A 14,610-nucleotide genomic window follows, 5' to 3' on the forward strand; every position below is an offset into this window, starting at 1 on the left:
GCAGAAATGGCAGCAATAGTTGGCTCTGGGGAAGGGTGCTGGGTGCCTGAGGAATTTTTTGCAAGAAGAATCCATTTCATGCTGTTCCCTTTTGTACCTTGTGAAGTTTTTCTTATCAAGTTCATATACCACCTATTCTCAAAAAATGTTTTTAAGAGCAGATCCTCCAATTTTTTTTTTTTTACCGTTGCTGATTTTTTTATCATGTGTTTTCTCAATCAAATGCTACTTCAAGTAGGACTATTTATTAAATGGGATCCCTTGAAAACATTTTTCCTTTAAAATGAGATTCTAGGAGTTCCTGTTGTGGCTCAGTGGGTTAAGAACCCAGCTAGCATCCATGAGGATGCAGGTTCGATCCCGGGTCTTGCTCCGTAGGTTAAGGAGCCGGCGTTGCCGTGAGCTGTGGTGTAGGTCACAGATGCGGCTGGGATCTGCCATTGCTGTGGCTGTGGCACAGGCCAGCAGCTGCAGCTAGGAGTCAGCCCCTAGCCTGGCAACTTCCATACGCTGCAGGTGTGGCCCTAAAAAGAAAAAAAGGGGGAGCTGGGAATGAGGGCACTGTAACTTTAACTTCTTTAGAATGCAAAGATAAGTTTTGACATCCCAACAGTCCACTAGAATTCCTGCAGCCACAGAGGGTGGGGACTTTGGCAGAGACTCATAAAAGAAAGAGGGGCTCCCATCTAGATTTCCCTAAGGTGCAGTGTGTGAGGATAAGCTTTCAGAATGAGCCTCAGCCATTTAGCAGAGAAGACCAGGGCCCTTGGTTTGCTAGAAGGACAGCCCGATTCTCCTCTGGCCTTTCGCTAGTGATCAAAGTGAATTGCGGCACATCTTAGAAAAGAAAGCTTGATATTCTGAACGCGCTAACTCTTCGTTGTAGATGAGTAATTGATAAAATAAGAAGCGCCACCTTTTAAAAAATATTTATTTATTTAGTCCTTTTTAGGGCCACACCCATGGCCTACGGGAGGTTCCCAGGCTAGGGGTCAAATGGAGCTGTAGCCACTGGCCTACACCACAGCCACAGCAACACAGGATCCGAGCCACGTCTGCCACCTACACTACAGCTCACGGCAATGCCAGATCCTTAATCCACTGAGCAAGGCCAGGGATAGAACCCGTGTCCTCACGGATACTAGTCGGGTTCGTTAACCCCTGAGCCACGATGGGAACTCCCCAACATTTTTTGTTTGTTTGTTTTGAAGTTACTTGATTTACAATGTTGTGCCAATAGCTACCATTTTTAAGCGGCCTCTTGGGTGTCAGGAGCTTCGTGTTTGTAATTCCATGCCTCTACAACTTTGCATTTTACTAAGCGATGAGCCTTAGAGAGGCTTAATAGCTTTCCCAAATGGCAGGCTTGATGAGCATCCCTGTTCAGGCTTGCTTTCTGCATTGCACCACCACGTCGCTAAGGGACAGGGGTCTCAGAGCCTCGTGTTCCTTGTCATCTGAGGGACCTCCAGTCTCTCCAAAACACCTCCCCCAATGTCAGGCTCTTTGAAACTCGTAACACTAGAGAGCAAGTGGTATAAGCATCGTTTTACAAAAAAATGAGGAGCACTGAGAGAATTTAAATGCCTTTCCCAAGGTCACAAATTCCTGATGGGGTCAAGTTTTATCACAAACTCAAGCTCACACGTTGGGGGCTTATTTGGTTTTCTTTCTTTTTCTCTCATTGAATTTTTTTTTTTTTTTTTTTTTTTTTGTCTTTTGCTGCTGTTGTTGTTGTTGCTATTTCTTGGGCTGCTCCCGCGGCATATGGAGGTTCCCAGGCTAGGGGTCTAATCAGAGCTGTAGCCACCGGCCTACGCCAGAGCCACAGCAACGCGGGATCCGAGCCGCGTCTGCGACCTACACCACAGCTCACGGCAACACCGGATCGTTAACCCGATGAGCAAGGGCAGGGACCGAACCCGCAACCTCAGGGTTCCTAGTCGGATTCGTTAACCACTGAGCCACGACAGGAACTCCTCATTGAATTTTTTTATTTTTTTTTCAGATGTATTGATATATAATTGACAAAATGGTAGTATATTTAAAGTGTACGAGATGAAAATTTGCTCTGTGTAGACACTGGGAAAGGATTCCTACATTTGCATTAGCATAAACATCATCTCTTATATTTCCCTTTTTGAAAAAAAAATGAGGACACTTTCTTAGCAGATATCAGCGATACAATAGCCATCAACGATAATCACCACGTTATACATTGTATTCTAAGACCATATTCATTTTATAGCTGCAAGTGCGTACCTTTCACCAACCTCTCCCCCTTCCCCTACTCTCCTGCCCCTGGCAACCACCATTCTATTCTCTGTTTCTATGAACCTTTTTTTTACCCCTTAAAGATTTCACACATAAATGATACCATGTAGTATTTGTCTTTCTCTGCCTGGCTTATTTCACTTAGCACAATGTCCGCCATGGTCATCCATGTTGTCGCAAACAGCAGGACTTCTTTTTTCAGGCTGAGTAATATTCCGTTAAATACATACCGCATTTATCCATTCATCCTCTGACGGACATGTAGGTTGCTTCCATACCTTAGATATTGGGATCGATGCTGCAGTGAACACAGGCATACAGATATCTTTTGGAGGCAATGATTTCGTGTCCTGGGGATCAAACCAATGCTTTCAAACAGAACCAAAGACGTGGAAGGTGGACCTGTTCACTATCCCGTGACTCCCCACAGGATTGTGAAAAAACGGGTTCATGGTAGCAGTGGGCTGTGTCACTATATCATAATCACTGAGAACAAAAACAGAAGTAGACAGAATGGTATAGACATACTGAATTCAAGATAGAACACCCACATGAAAAGCTTGGCTTCTGCTCCCAGATCCCTCCCACACGAGATGGGCTTCTTCCAGCTTTAGCCGATTCAGTGACCAGAAAGGGCCACTGCATCAGGTACATGGCTTCTCCCATCCAAGGGAACTGGCCTGTCGGGGAGCTGTGGGCGGCCTTTACGTGATCACTGGGTCTCGCAAATCAAGCCAAACACTTTGCAGGACAGTCTCATTTTCTAAATGAAGACGTTTGGTAAACTTTTTCTTTTTCTCCTTTGAGATCTGTTTTCTAAATTTGGCTTCCAGAGTCACTCTCAGGTTCTGTGTGGTTCATTTCTTTTCCTCCAAGGATTTTCAAACAAGTGACTAAATAGAAAACAGATATGGAGAATCTGAGGATATTTGCACGGGGAAGGAACCGGCATCCATGTAGCCCGATGGCCTCCGTCCCCGGAGGAAGAGGCAGAGACCACGGGGACGGCTGCATTTGCTCACGGACACTCAGCCGATTAGTGGCAGAAATAACACGACAATCCTGACTACTTGCCTCGTGTTCTTTTGTCTATGATTCAAAATCCTGGCTCCACCCTGACTGCAATGTGAGCTTGGGCAAGTCTTTTCACCGATCTAACCCTAGTGTCCTCCTCAAATAAAATTGGGATTATAATATATCAACCTCTAGGGAGTTTGTGAGGATTCAGTGACATAATTTCTTCAAAAAGCTTCGCAGGACCTGGCACGGAGTAGCTGGCAAAGAGTATGGACCATGGGCTCAGGCTGCCTACCTCTGAGTCCCAGCTCCACCGCTCACCTAACTGACGGTTCGGACTCGTGAGGTAACCTCTCTGGATCTCAGCTGTCCAAGGGGTAACGTGACCACGCTTCCTGCCTCATCTAAATACAGTATTGCAAATTTGAAAGTTGCTAAGAAAGTAAATCTTTATAGTTCTCGTCCCAAGGAAAAAAAAATTGTTGTAACTTTGTATGGTGACAGGTGGTAACTAGACTTATTGGGGTGATCACTTGGCAATGTGCACAAAAGTCGAATTATGGTGGTAATATACACCCGAAACTCATATAATGTCACGTCAATTATACGTCAATTAAAAAATCATGAGCATTAAATCAAAGAATGTATATAGTACGCTTAGAATAATACTTAGCATATGTTAACTATTACTAGTCTGATTAGAAGAGCTGTTTTCTTACTTTAAGTAGCCATACCTTACCCCAAACTCAACAGTTTTAAAAACACCCATTTTCATATGCTTCAAACACATGCTAAAATTCTTAAGCATAGAGCCTGATGGTATACTTTATTTTTTTTTTTTTTAAGTCACATCATTGGTAGTCCCAGCTCCCTATCAAGAGAGGACATGATTCAATAATTTATAGCCCAGGGCTGCATCAGGAGTCCAATTCACAGAAGAGGGCAGCGGCCCCTCTGTCTGACTTGTTCCATCTGGGATAATAATACTTATTTCTTTGTAAAGTGGCTTGAGACCTTTGGATAAAAAGCGCCATGTGAGCACAAATTATTATCTCTTTTCCAGATATCACTTTTAGATTCAAATCCAGAAGCTGCCTAAACTGGGCCACAGCCGAAGCTCAATCTGGGCACATATGTATCTGTCCTGTGTGTTACCGTGATCAGATCATACATCCGGGCTTCACACCAGCTTTCATTTTTTTTTTTACACATCAAGGCGTGTAACTTGGATTGGGGAAAAAAAAAAAATGAGATGTCTTTCAAGCTGAATGTTTTTTCTGTTTAACATTCAAAGATTTTCCTCTCTCTGTTTTCCTGATTTGTGTATTCAGAATCCTCTCCTGAGGTCAACAGGAACTCTGGGGTTGATTCAATTCTGGGGGCGTGAAGCAGGACGAGGAGAAGAAATTATTTCCTTACTCCCAAATCCTCAGGCTAGTGCACCTTCGAGTGTCCAATTCAACCTTGTTTCTACCTCATCATTTCCAGGTCTTGTGCCTTATTTTTCATTTGGTTCCTAGACACTTCCCATATCATCTGAGGTCAGAAGTCTTAAGGCGTCACTTTTCCTGCGTTTTCTCTAAAATTCATAAAGTCATTATTCATTCTACCAAAAAAGCATTTGTTGCAAGCCTACTATGCACACTACCCTAGATGCTAAAGAAATCATCGCCACGGTTGCTGCTTGAGTTAAAACCTAGGCAACAGTAGGGTCAGGAGCTATTATCTGTGGAGTTAGCTCCTGCCCCGGGCCTCCCCACCAGGCATTCTTGCCTTCTTTAATAGCTCCCTCCTCTTTGCCTCTCGGGCTCAAAGTCCCTCTGTCTCGGCTCTCCCAGTTCTGAGGGCAGAGAGAGAGCACGGTGTGCAAAGGCTAGGCCCTCAATATTTGCTGAATGTGACAAACTCAACGGCACTAAAGGAACTGAATGCATAGCTCCTTGTTTTAGGCCTTCGTTTCTAAGATATTTCATATTATTAATTCCAAAATGGATTTATTTCTTCCCCAAATAGTTTCATGCATTCTTTCTTCTCAAAAATCCATTCGATGACTATTAATTTTGCAATGGATCACTGAAATCTATTTTTACTGCCTACTCTGGACCAAGCTTCACACCAGATGCTGGGAATGTAGGTGCAAGTAAGACACCCTAGGTCCCTGCTGTTGAAGAGTTTACACTCTTCAAGGGAGACAGACACTGAAAAGGAAAGAAACGTTTCTGTAAGAGAAAGAAAAGAGGAAGGAAGAAAGAGAATATGTGAGTATGATTAGATTGAAAGTGACTAGGACAGAAAGCCACTTGCAAGGATGGTTCCTCTAAGGAGGTGACATCTGGGCTGAGATCCGAAGGCTGGAGAGGAGTCAGCCCTACAGACAGAACTCTGGCAGCTGAGCATTTGAGGCAGAGGGAAGAATACCATCGGAAGGGCCTCAGGCAAAAGCAAACTTGACATGATCAAGGTATGGAAAGAAGGCCAACGAGATTAGAGGTGGCTAGAAGAAGGCCAAAGAATGGCATAGATGAGGTTAGGGAAACAAGCAGGGATCAGACTGAGGCTGGGCCTTGCAAGCTATGGCAGGTTTGGATTTTACTGTAAGTACAATGAGAAATCATGAACAGCTTAGGTAGCAGCATGTCAGATACGTATGGATGCTGAGCCCGCAGCACGTGAAGGTTCCTGAGCCAGGGATCAAACTCAAGCCACAACATCAACCCAGTGACGATGCTAAGTCCCCAACCCCTAGGCCACCAGGAAACTCCAGTTTCTATTTAGAAGAGATCCTTCTGAGATGTGGAGCAGAGAGAGAGCCTGTTAGGAAAAGAGTGGAAGCAAAGAGAGCAGTTAGCAAGATGTTACAGCGATGTGGGTGAGAGGTGTCAGTGGCTTACATCACCTAGGTAGTGGCCGTGGAGATGAAGAAAAAGGGATGGAATTTGAGGTATAATTTGAAGGTGGAACCAACAAGACTTGCTGGAAGATTGGGTGAAGTGGGTCAGGAAAACAGAGTGATCCAGGGTGACATTTTTTGGTTTGAACATCTGGACAGATGATGGTGCCCCTGAGATGGGAAACAGCAGGTACCATAATGGGGCTGGTAGAAAAGAAAATTCCATTTTTGACGTATTAATACTACTCAAATACCTTTAGACATTCAAAAAGGAAATTCAAATACCAGTTGGATGTCTAAGTCTTGACTTCAAATGAGAGACCAGAGTTAGAGATTTACATTTGGGGACCACATCTAGATGGTATTTAAAGCTATGACGTGAGACAAGACGATGAAAAGAGAAAGTTAATGGGGAAGAGGATGTAGAAGAGCCCCTCCCGATAAAACTTACGTAAGACACATATGCAATTTTGCATTTTCTAGTAGCCATGTTAAGAGAATAAAAAGAAACTGAGGAAATTAATTTCAATCATCCAATAGATCTAGAATATTATGTCGATGGGTACTCATAAAAATTATTAATGCGATATTTTACATAAGTTTTCACACCAAGTCTTAGAAACTTGGAGTGTATTTTACGCTTACTACGTATCTCATCTTACGCTAGGCACGTTTCAAGTACTCTGTAGCCACATAGGGATGGTGCAAGCCTAGAACTTAGCCCCAAGGCAGCCCAACACACTAGAGGTTGAACAGAGGAGGAGGAGTCAGGAAAGGAGACTGAGAGAATGGAAGCCAAAAAAAAAAAAAAGAAAAAAAATGTATTTCCAAAAGAGTCTGGTTAACAGTGTCCAATGATTATAAGAGCCTGGGTAAGATGAGAAAGGGCAGCAGAATTCAGCAACACGAAGGACACGGATGACCTTGACCGAAGCTGTTTCGGTGGAGCAATGGCTTCCTGGAAGGGGGCCAGAGTGGAGCCAATGAAAGAAGTGGTGACAGCCAGGATAAACAGTTTTTTTCCAAAAGGTCTGCTGTGCAGACAAGCAGAGAAATGAAGCACTGGTTGGAGGAGGATGTGGAGTGGAGGGAAGGTTTTTACCGACCCAGGAGATGCTAGAGCACGCTTGTAAGCTCACGGGGAATGTTCCAGTGAGAAGGAAGAAGCTGTTCTGGGGAGAAGGCGAGCATTGACGAGGGAAGCCCTTCAGAAGACAGGAGAGGGAGAGCATCACAGCCCAAGGAGAGGGGCTGCTCTTGGACAGAAAAAGAGATTCTTCGGTTAAAACAGGGAGGAAGACAGAAAATGGTTACCGTATCGGAGGAGAGAGACAGGTGAGTTTACAGATCTGGGTAGCAGGAATCTTCATTTGAATACAGGGCTGAAGCCCTAAGCCAAAAAAAAAAAAAGAAAAGAAAGAAAGAAATTGTATGTACGTCAAAGGGGAAAGACGAGGAACTGTATTCTTTTTATTTTCTTGATTAAGAGAAGACTATACTTTTGCAGTGGTTGGAAAATTGGTACCTCCAGGGTACCCCTTTCTCGGCATCCAGTTACCTAGGAAACCAATGAAATAATCACAAGGTTTGTTGATGTTCAGAGTCCCAGGGCAAAGGGTATGGATAATCTTGAGGTCATTTTGCTCAAGCTGGAAAAAAAAGTTTGATGAACTCTATCTGATACACACAACAGGGTGCACAGGTGTTTGTCACAGTCAGAATCTCTTTCCCTCGAATGCTCCTGGGAATAGTGATAACATCTCCTAATCCAATTTGTGGGACCATCCACCTGAGGCCTGTTTAATCTTACCCCTATTTGGAAATCTAAGAAGCCTCTTCCATGCTTTCAAGAATTTTGCAAGTCTTCTAAATGGGACATATATCAGGCAGGGACCCAACCAGAAAAGAATGTTTGGAGTTCCTGTGGTGGCTCAGTGGTGACAAACCTGACTGACAACTACGAGGTTGCAGGTTCAATTCCTGGCCTTGCTCAGTGGATTAAGGATCTGGCGTTGCTGTGAGCTGTGGTGTAGGTTGCAGTCGCGGCTCAGGTTCTGCATTGCTGTGGCTGTGGCGTAGGCTGGCAGCTGCAGCTCAGATTCAGCCCCAAGCCTGAAAACTTCCATGTACCTGCACGTGCAGCTCTAAAAAAAAAAAAAAAAAAGTCCTACTCAAAACAGTTTACTGAAAATATTAAAGGGACTGTTTTCAAAGATGTGGGCAGTTCAGGAAGCAGTAGGTATGCAGAGGCACCTAGGGCCTAGTAAGAGTTTCCTAAAAGCTTCGCTCCCCTAGACAGGCAGGAACAAGGCGAAGAAAGTGTGATGGGAGCCCAGTGAATATTGGAGCCCTGTAGGAGGCGCTGTCGGGCAGCTACTGCAAGAACATGGCACCCAAATAAGGAGACAGAGGGGAGAAGAAATGCCCCACCTCTCTTCCTACTCTTCTTCCCACCCCTGTGCCAAGCTTTTGCACACTGGAAATTTCCAACCCACTGGAAGCCAGAGGGCAGGAGATGCCAGGTGATATAACCCACAGGGCCAGTGTTCCATGGTTCAGAGCAGGACAGGGAAGGATGGAGGGCGAGTCTAGGGATGGGAATGGGGGGGGGGGAGAGATGATGTCCTTACATGAAATAATTAAAGAAACAACTAAATAGAAAAATGTGTCAACTATTAGGGATATCAGCTAAATAGGACTGTGTATGGAACCCTAACTGCATGATAGAGATGAAGGAAGGGGAGAGGGAAAGCTAAATAAAACCAGCTAATTTGGAGTTCCCACTGTGGCTCAGCAGGTTAAGAACCCAACTAGTATCCATGAGGATGCAGGTTTGATCCCTGGCCTCGCTCAGCGGGTTAAGGATCGGCATTGCTGCAAACTACAGCGTAGGTCGCAGATGTGTCTCGGATCTGGCATGGCTGTGGCTGTGGTGTGGGACAGAAGTGTGCAGCTCAGATTCGAACCCTAGCTTGGGAACTTCCACATGCTGCATGCAGGTGTGGCCCTAAAAAGAAAAAACAACAACAACCAAAAAAAAAAAAAAAAAATAACCTTTAAAACCAGCGAATTCACAATAAGATTATAGTAACTCTTCGCTTTCAATAATCGTTCCTACCAGATCAGAGGTTTGGCGGAGAAGAGGGGATTATTTTATTTTGTGTTTTGTTTTATCAAAGAAAAGTCTTTATTTCCCCTTAGTAGTACAAGGCAGAAAATCCTACAGGCAAAAATATCTGTTTGATTTTGGAGAAAAGGCATCCCGTGAAGATGTCTATATCCCCTTATCCCCGTCTCCCTCCACCTGCCCCACTGGAAAGTGGCCTAAAACTCGAGGAGACAGTGGCTTCCTGCAGCTTAAATTGAGACAAAAGCCTGATGGAGACATTTGAGGTCCCTAAGCTTCTGTCACCATATGGACACAATTGAATAGAAAGCGATACAGTCTGGTGGCTAAGAAGGTAGCTCTGAAGTCAAATTGCTCGAATTGAAATGTTCGCCCTGGGACTGACTAGCTCTATGACCTTGGGCAATTGACTGCTCTTATTCTCCAGGCCATCTGTAAAATGGGCCAATAACAGTACTTATTCCACAGGGTTATTTTATGAGGACAACATAAAACACTTCGCAGAAAGTATTGAGGATACTATCTGGCATAGAATGAGTGTGTACGAGGCTTCTTATTAATACAGCTAATTTTCTGATTCCAAAGTATTCTGCAACCAAACCTGGTCTGGGTGTCCTCTCCACATCTTTAGGTTTCTCTCTGGAAACATCTCTCTCTCTCTCTCTCATGCTCACACACACACACACATGCAGAGTAGAGAGTGGCATCCTCATTTATACCAAAGGTTCAGGGATGCTTTTAAATCCATTCATTTATTGAGCACCTACTATGCTCTAGATTCTGGACTCTACTTCTCACAAGATAAAAGAAAAACACCCAGCACTTGCCCCCGAGGAGCTCATGATCCAATGAGAGATGCAGATGTTAATCAAATCGCTACAGATAAAAACTGAAAGATAGGGCAAATGACGGGCTCATTCGTGAATTACCATAGTACAGCTCAGTTTTTTCAGATTCTAGGGAAAAGTAGGTGAGCAAACTTCCAAACTTTGGTGGGCTCCAAGGGAGCCATCAGGTGGCGCTGTCCAGTCTGGGAGCGGCTACCCACGTGTGGCTGTTGATATTTTCATTGTAAGCAATGAAAAAGAGAGAAAAATTTCAGTTCTGTCCCTCATTTGTACTCACCACATTTCAAGTGCTCAAATACCATATGTGACTAGAGGCTATGAATTAAACAGTGAAAATATAGATGATTAATCTGTGGAAAATTAGGCAAAAGGCAGGGACAGACAGTTCACAAAGAGATAGATAAAGATAGTTTTTAAACCTATAAAAAGGTATCCAACTTCATTCATAACGAAAGCAAGCGACATTATTAACGCATTTTGAGATATCCTGTCTCACACATTAGACTCGCAAAACCGTCAAAAGCTTGACCATACACTGTTGGTAAGGCTATGAGAAGACAGATACCCTCATACGTTGCTGGAGGGAATATGCAAAACTGCGTAGACATGCGCCCTTCGGCACAGCAATCCCAGCTGCAGGAATTTATCCTGAAGTTACACCCCCAATAACATAAAAACCCAGCTGAACAAGATGCTACATTGGAATGTCAAGATTTTGGAAAGTGCCCGTCTAGTTTTTTGGACTACACCATCGTGTCCCCGTACCATGGAGTCCTAGGCAGCTCTAGAGAAGAATGAGGAAGGTCTCTGTCAACTGACACGAAATGATTTCCAGGAGATCTTAAATGGAAAAAAGCAAAGTGCAAAACAGTGTATCAAAATAAGGCCCCTTTTGTGTAAGAAAAAGGGAAAACAAGAAAATATGCACTAGCATCCCAGAAAGAAACCTCTGAAGGACAAACCAGAAAACAACGAAAGGTCTTTGCTGCAAGGAATAGGGACTCAGGAGAGAATGGCCCTTCTCTGAGTGTAAATTTTTATATAGTTTTGACTTTTGAAAGCATATCAATGTCCTGCATACTCAAAAATAATAAGGGAGGAAAAACTAAAACCAAAATCCAGGTGAACAAAGGGACACTGTTTATTTCAAGGGAATACCATGACAGGAATAAAATTAAACAGGAATAAAATTAAAAGGAGGGCAAATCCAAGGACCGCATGGACGCAGGACATCCTGGGTCTGGGAGAGGGAGAGGGTAGAGAGGGAAGCGTGCCAGCAAGTCCTGGTCCTGAACTCTTTGGAGAGTGGGGTGGGCAAAGCAATTGTGATACTATCTTAGATGTACTCTAGGGGGGAACAAATTGTTGGGAACCAGGTTCCTTGGTGTGGAAGGCGGGTATGGAAGGATAGACTGAGGGAAGGCAGGAGAGAATCTTGCGGAGCTAGACTGGAATTAGCGAAACGGGTGTGAAGCCATGATTTCTACCATTTGAGAATGTGTCTGTGTGGATACGCATTTATGTAGGTGCCCCTGTAATGTGTGTGTGTGTGTGTGCACTATTTCCCAGCTCTGGCTAGGCAAAAGAAAGAATAGTCAAAGAAGCAAATACAACCCAGTAGCAAGGAGCAGGTCTGGTGCCCAGATTGTGGTTTCTAACAATTTTCCCCACTAAAAGGGACCTGGGCTCCTTTGAGAAGTGGCTGATTCCAGGGGTAGGGCCATGTAGGAAGAGGTGGAGCATGAAACACCTTGTTATGCCAGAGAGAAAATGCTAGAAGCTGATGGAAGCACACGGCAAGGACATGGGGGGCCGTGGGAAGAGGCTCCCCCTGTCCAAATCTAGGACAATTTGAGCACCACACTAAGTAAAAACAATAGTCAATTATAGACCATTGAAAAAATAGCAATCCCTAATCACAGACTGATAGACAGAGAGACAGATCAATGAATGAGGGAGAAGGGAGGTCGTTTGCTCAGAGGAGAAGCCTGAGAACCCAGAGCCAACTTATCCATTAGACACAGTGTCTGAAGCCCAAGACACTTTTAAAGGCCCATGAAGAAAATTGTTTTAATTTTTAAAAATTGAAGTGTAGTGGATTTACAATGTTGTGTTAATTTCTGCTGTACAGAAAAGTGATTCAGTTATACATACACATATGTATTATTTTTTATATTTTTTCCATGATGGTTTATCATAGGACATTGGATACAGTTCTCTGTGCTATACAGTAGGACCTTGTTGTTGAAAATGTTTTCATTTTCTTTTTTTTTTTTTCCAAAAAGAGGGAGTTCCCTGGCGGTGCAGCGGGTTAAGGATCGGGCGTTGTCACGGCTGTGGCTCGGAGTTGATCCCTGGCCTGGGCATTTCTGCATGCCATGGGTGTGGGGAAAAAAAAAAGAGAAAAGTAATAACAGTAAATACATCTTGGATCATATTAATCTCCGTACCAACACCATCATAAAATATAATTTAAAAAATGTTTACGGAATAGGGGGCCCAAAAGGCACGAGAGCATAGGGGTCACGAAAGTTGTCATGCCACCTATGAGGGACAAGTGGCAAATGCAGTCAGGGTGCTAGCTGGAAAATCATCATTTTGCAACATTTTCATAAAGATGGGATCAAGCCAGAGTCATTGATAGATGCTAAATCTAAGAGAACTTTTTGGTGAAGAATGGGATATTTGCATGGTCTTCAATTATCTCCCCCCTCCTCCACTTCTTATTAATTGGAAGGGAAAAAAATGAGAAGGTGATTGTACAGGGCAGAAAGCAAGTACTACCTTGACTGCATGATCAAAATTAACACTGCAGTATCTACGAGGGCAGATGGGCTTCACGTGGCTCCAGCTGTAATACCCGGAGACGGTCACAACATCATCCATGCAGTATTCCTCCTAAAAGCGTTTGATAATATAATCATGAGGAAACATCAGAGAAACAGCAAATGAAAAGGGTTCTATTTAAAAAAAAAAAAAACAAAACATGGAGGCGTGGAGGAGGTACAGTCTTCAAAAAATGTCAGTGTCAAAAAAAAAAAAAAAGACAAAGGGGCAGGGGGCGTGTTCCAGATTTGAGGCAGCTGAAGATACACGGCACCTAAGCTGTGTCTCTGACCCTAAAACCGAACCTGTCCTGGAAGGAGAAAACCTATAAAGGACATTATTAGATCACCTTCAAAATTTGGAATATAGACAGTGAATTAGATGAAAGTATTCCACCAATGCAAATTGATGAATTTAATAGCTATAGAGCCAGGTCCTATTCTTCAGAAATATATGCTGAAGCAATTAAGATGTATGTACCTTACTTTAAATGGCTCAGAAAAAAAAAAAAGGGCCCATTATGTGTGGTATGTGGGTGGGTGGGAGAGAGAGAATAAATGACAAAGCCAAAGAGGTAAAATGATAATAATAGGTGACTCTGTAAAGGGTATATGAGTGTTCTTTGTACTGTTTTTATTTTTGCAACTTCTTATTGGGTTGAAATTAATTCCAAACAAGTTTTTAAAAACTTACAAAATAAAAAAGTATTCGAGTGTCACATATGGATGTAGAATTCATACTGTGTGCATAATATTGGCTGGGTTCACATTATAAATATCTTCTTATGGTATTATGTAATCTTTGAATCTATCATTTTAAATGTCTGCCTAACAGTCTATCAAATTGACGCTGGAGAGTTTACAGGGCCATTTCTCTATTGTTAAATATTTAGATTATATTCAGTTTTTCCTGATTTAAACCATGTTCACAATGGTTCAGCTTAAGAGCTGTAAAACTGTATCACCTATATTCAAATCTCAGCTCTGTTCTTTACCAGCCACGTAGCTTTGAGTAAACTACTTATTTATGCCTCAGTTTCCTCAAATCAGAATCAGTAGTTATAGAGATGTTGTGAACATTAAATGAGAAGTTCAGATCAAGAACTCGCAGTGGTACCTAGCGCTCGGTAAGCATTCAACAAATATTAGTTATTTGCATAATTTTTGTGCATTCAGTTTTTCCATTTTTGGGGACCTGAACTTTCGCAATATTAATAGTTGAACATAACGGCAATATTGATATTTGGGTATGAAAAGCGTGCATAATATAGATATGATAATGGAAATATTTCTGAACAATGAAACCAATGGTTTTATAGTCCTTGCTTTCTTTAATTAAAAATAAGTGTACAGGAATCCTTCCTGAAGCAAACACAGCACCTGCTATCCAAATGTATACCACTAGGTGGCAGCATAACCAATTAATTGGCAGTATTAATTTAGGTAAATTTCAAACTCGAATTTACAAAAATCCCCAAATAGAAAGAGGGTTCTCTGAAAAGAAGTGTGGTCACAGAAGACACATTAAGTCTATGGCTGCTGAATCAGATGAGGTACCTCTGTCCCAATTCTTCATTAGGTGTTAGGTTGGCCAGACATCTCTGAACTGATTCATCTTTCCTTTGACCC

The sequence above is a fragment of the Sus scrofa genome, chromosome 2 (genome assembly GCF_000003025.6).
Source record: "Sus scrofa isolate TJ Tabasco breed Duroc chromosome 2, Sscrofa11.1, whole genome shotgun sequence".
NCBI classification, from domain to species: Eukaryota; Metazoa; Chordata; class Mammalia; order Artiodactyla; family Suidae; genus Sus; species Sus scrofa.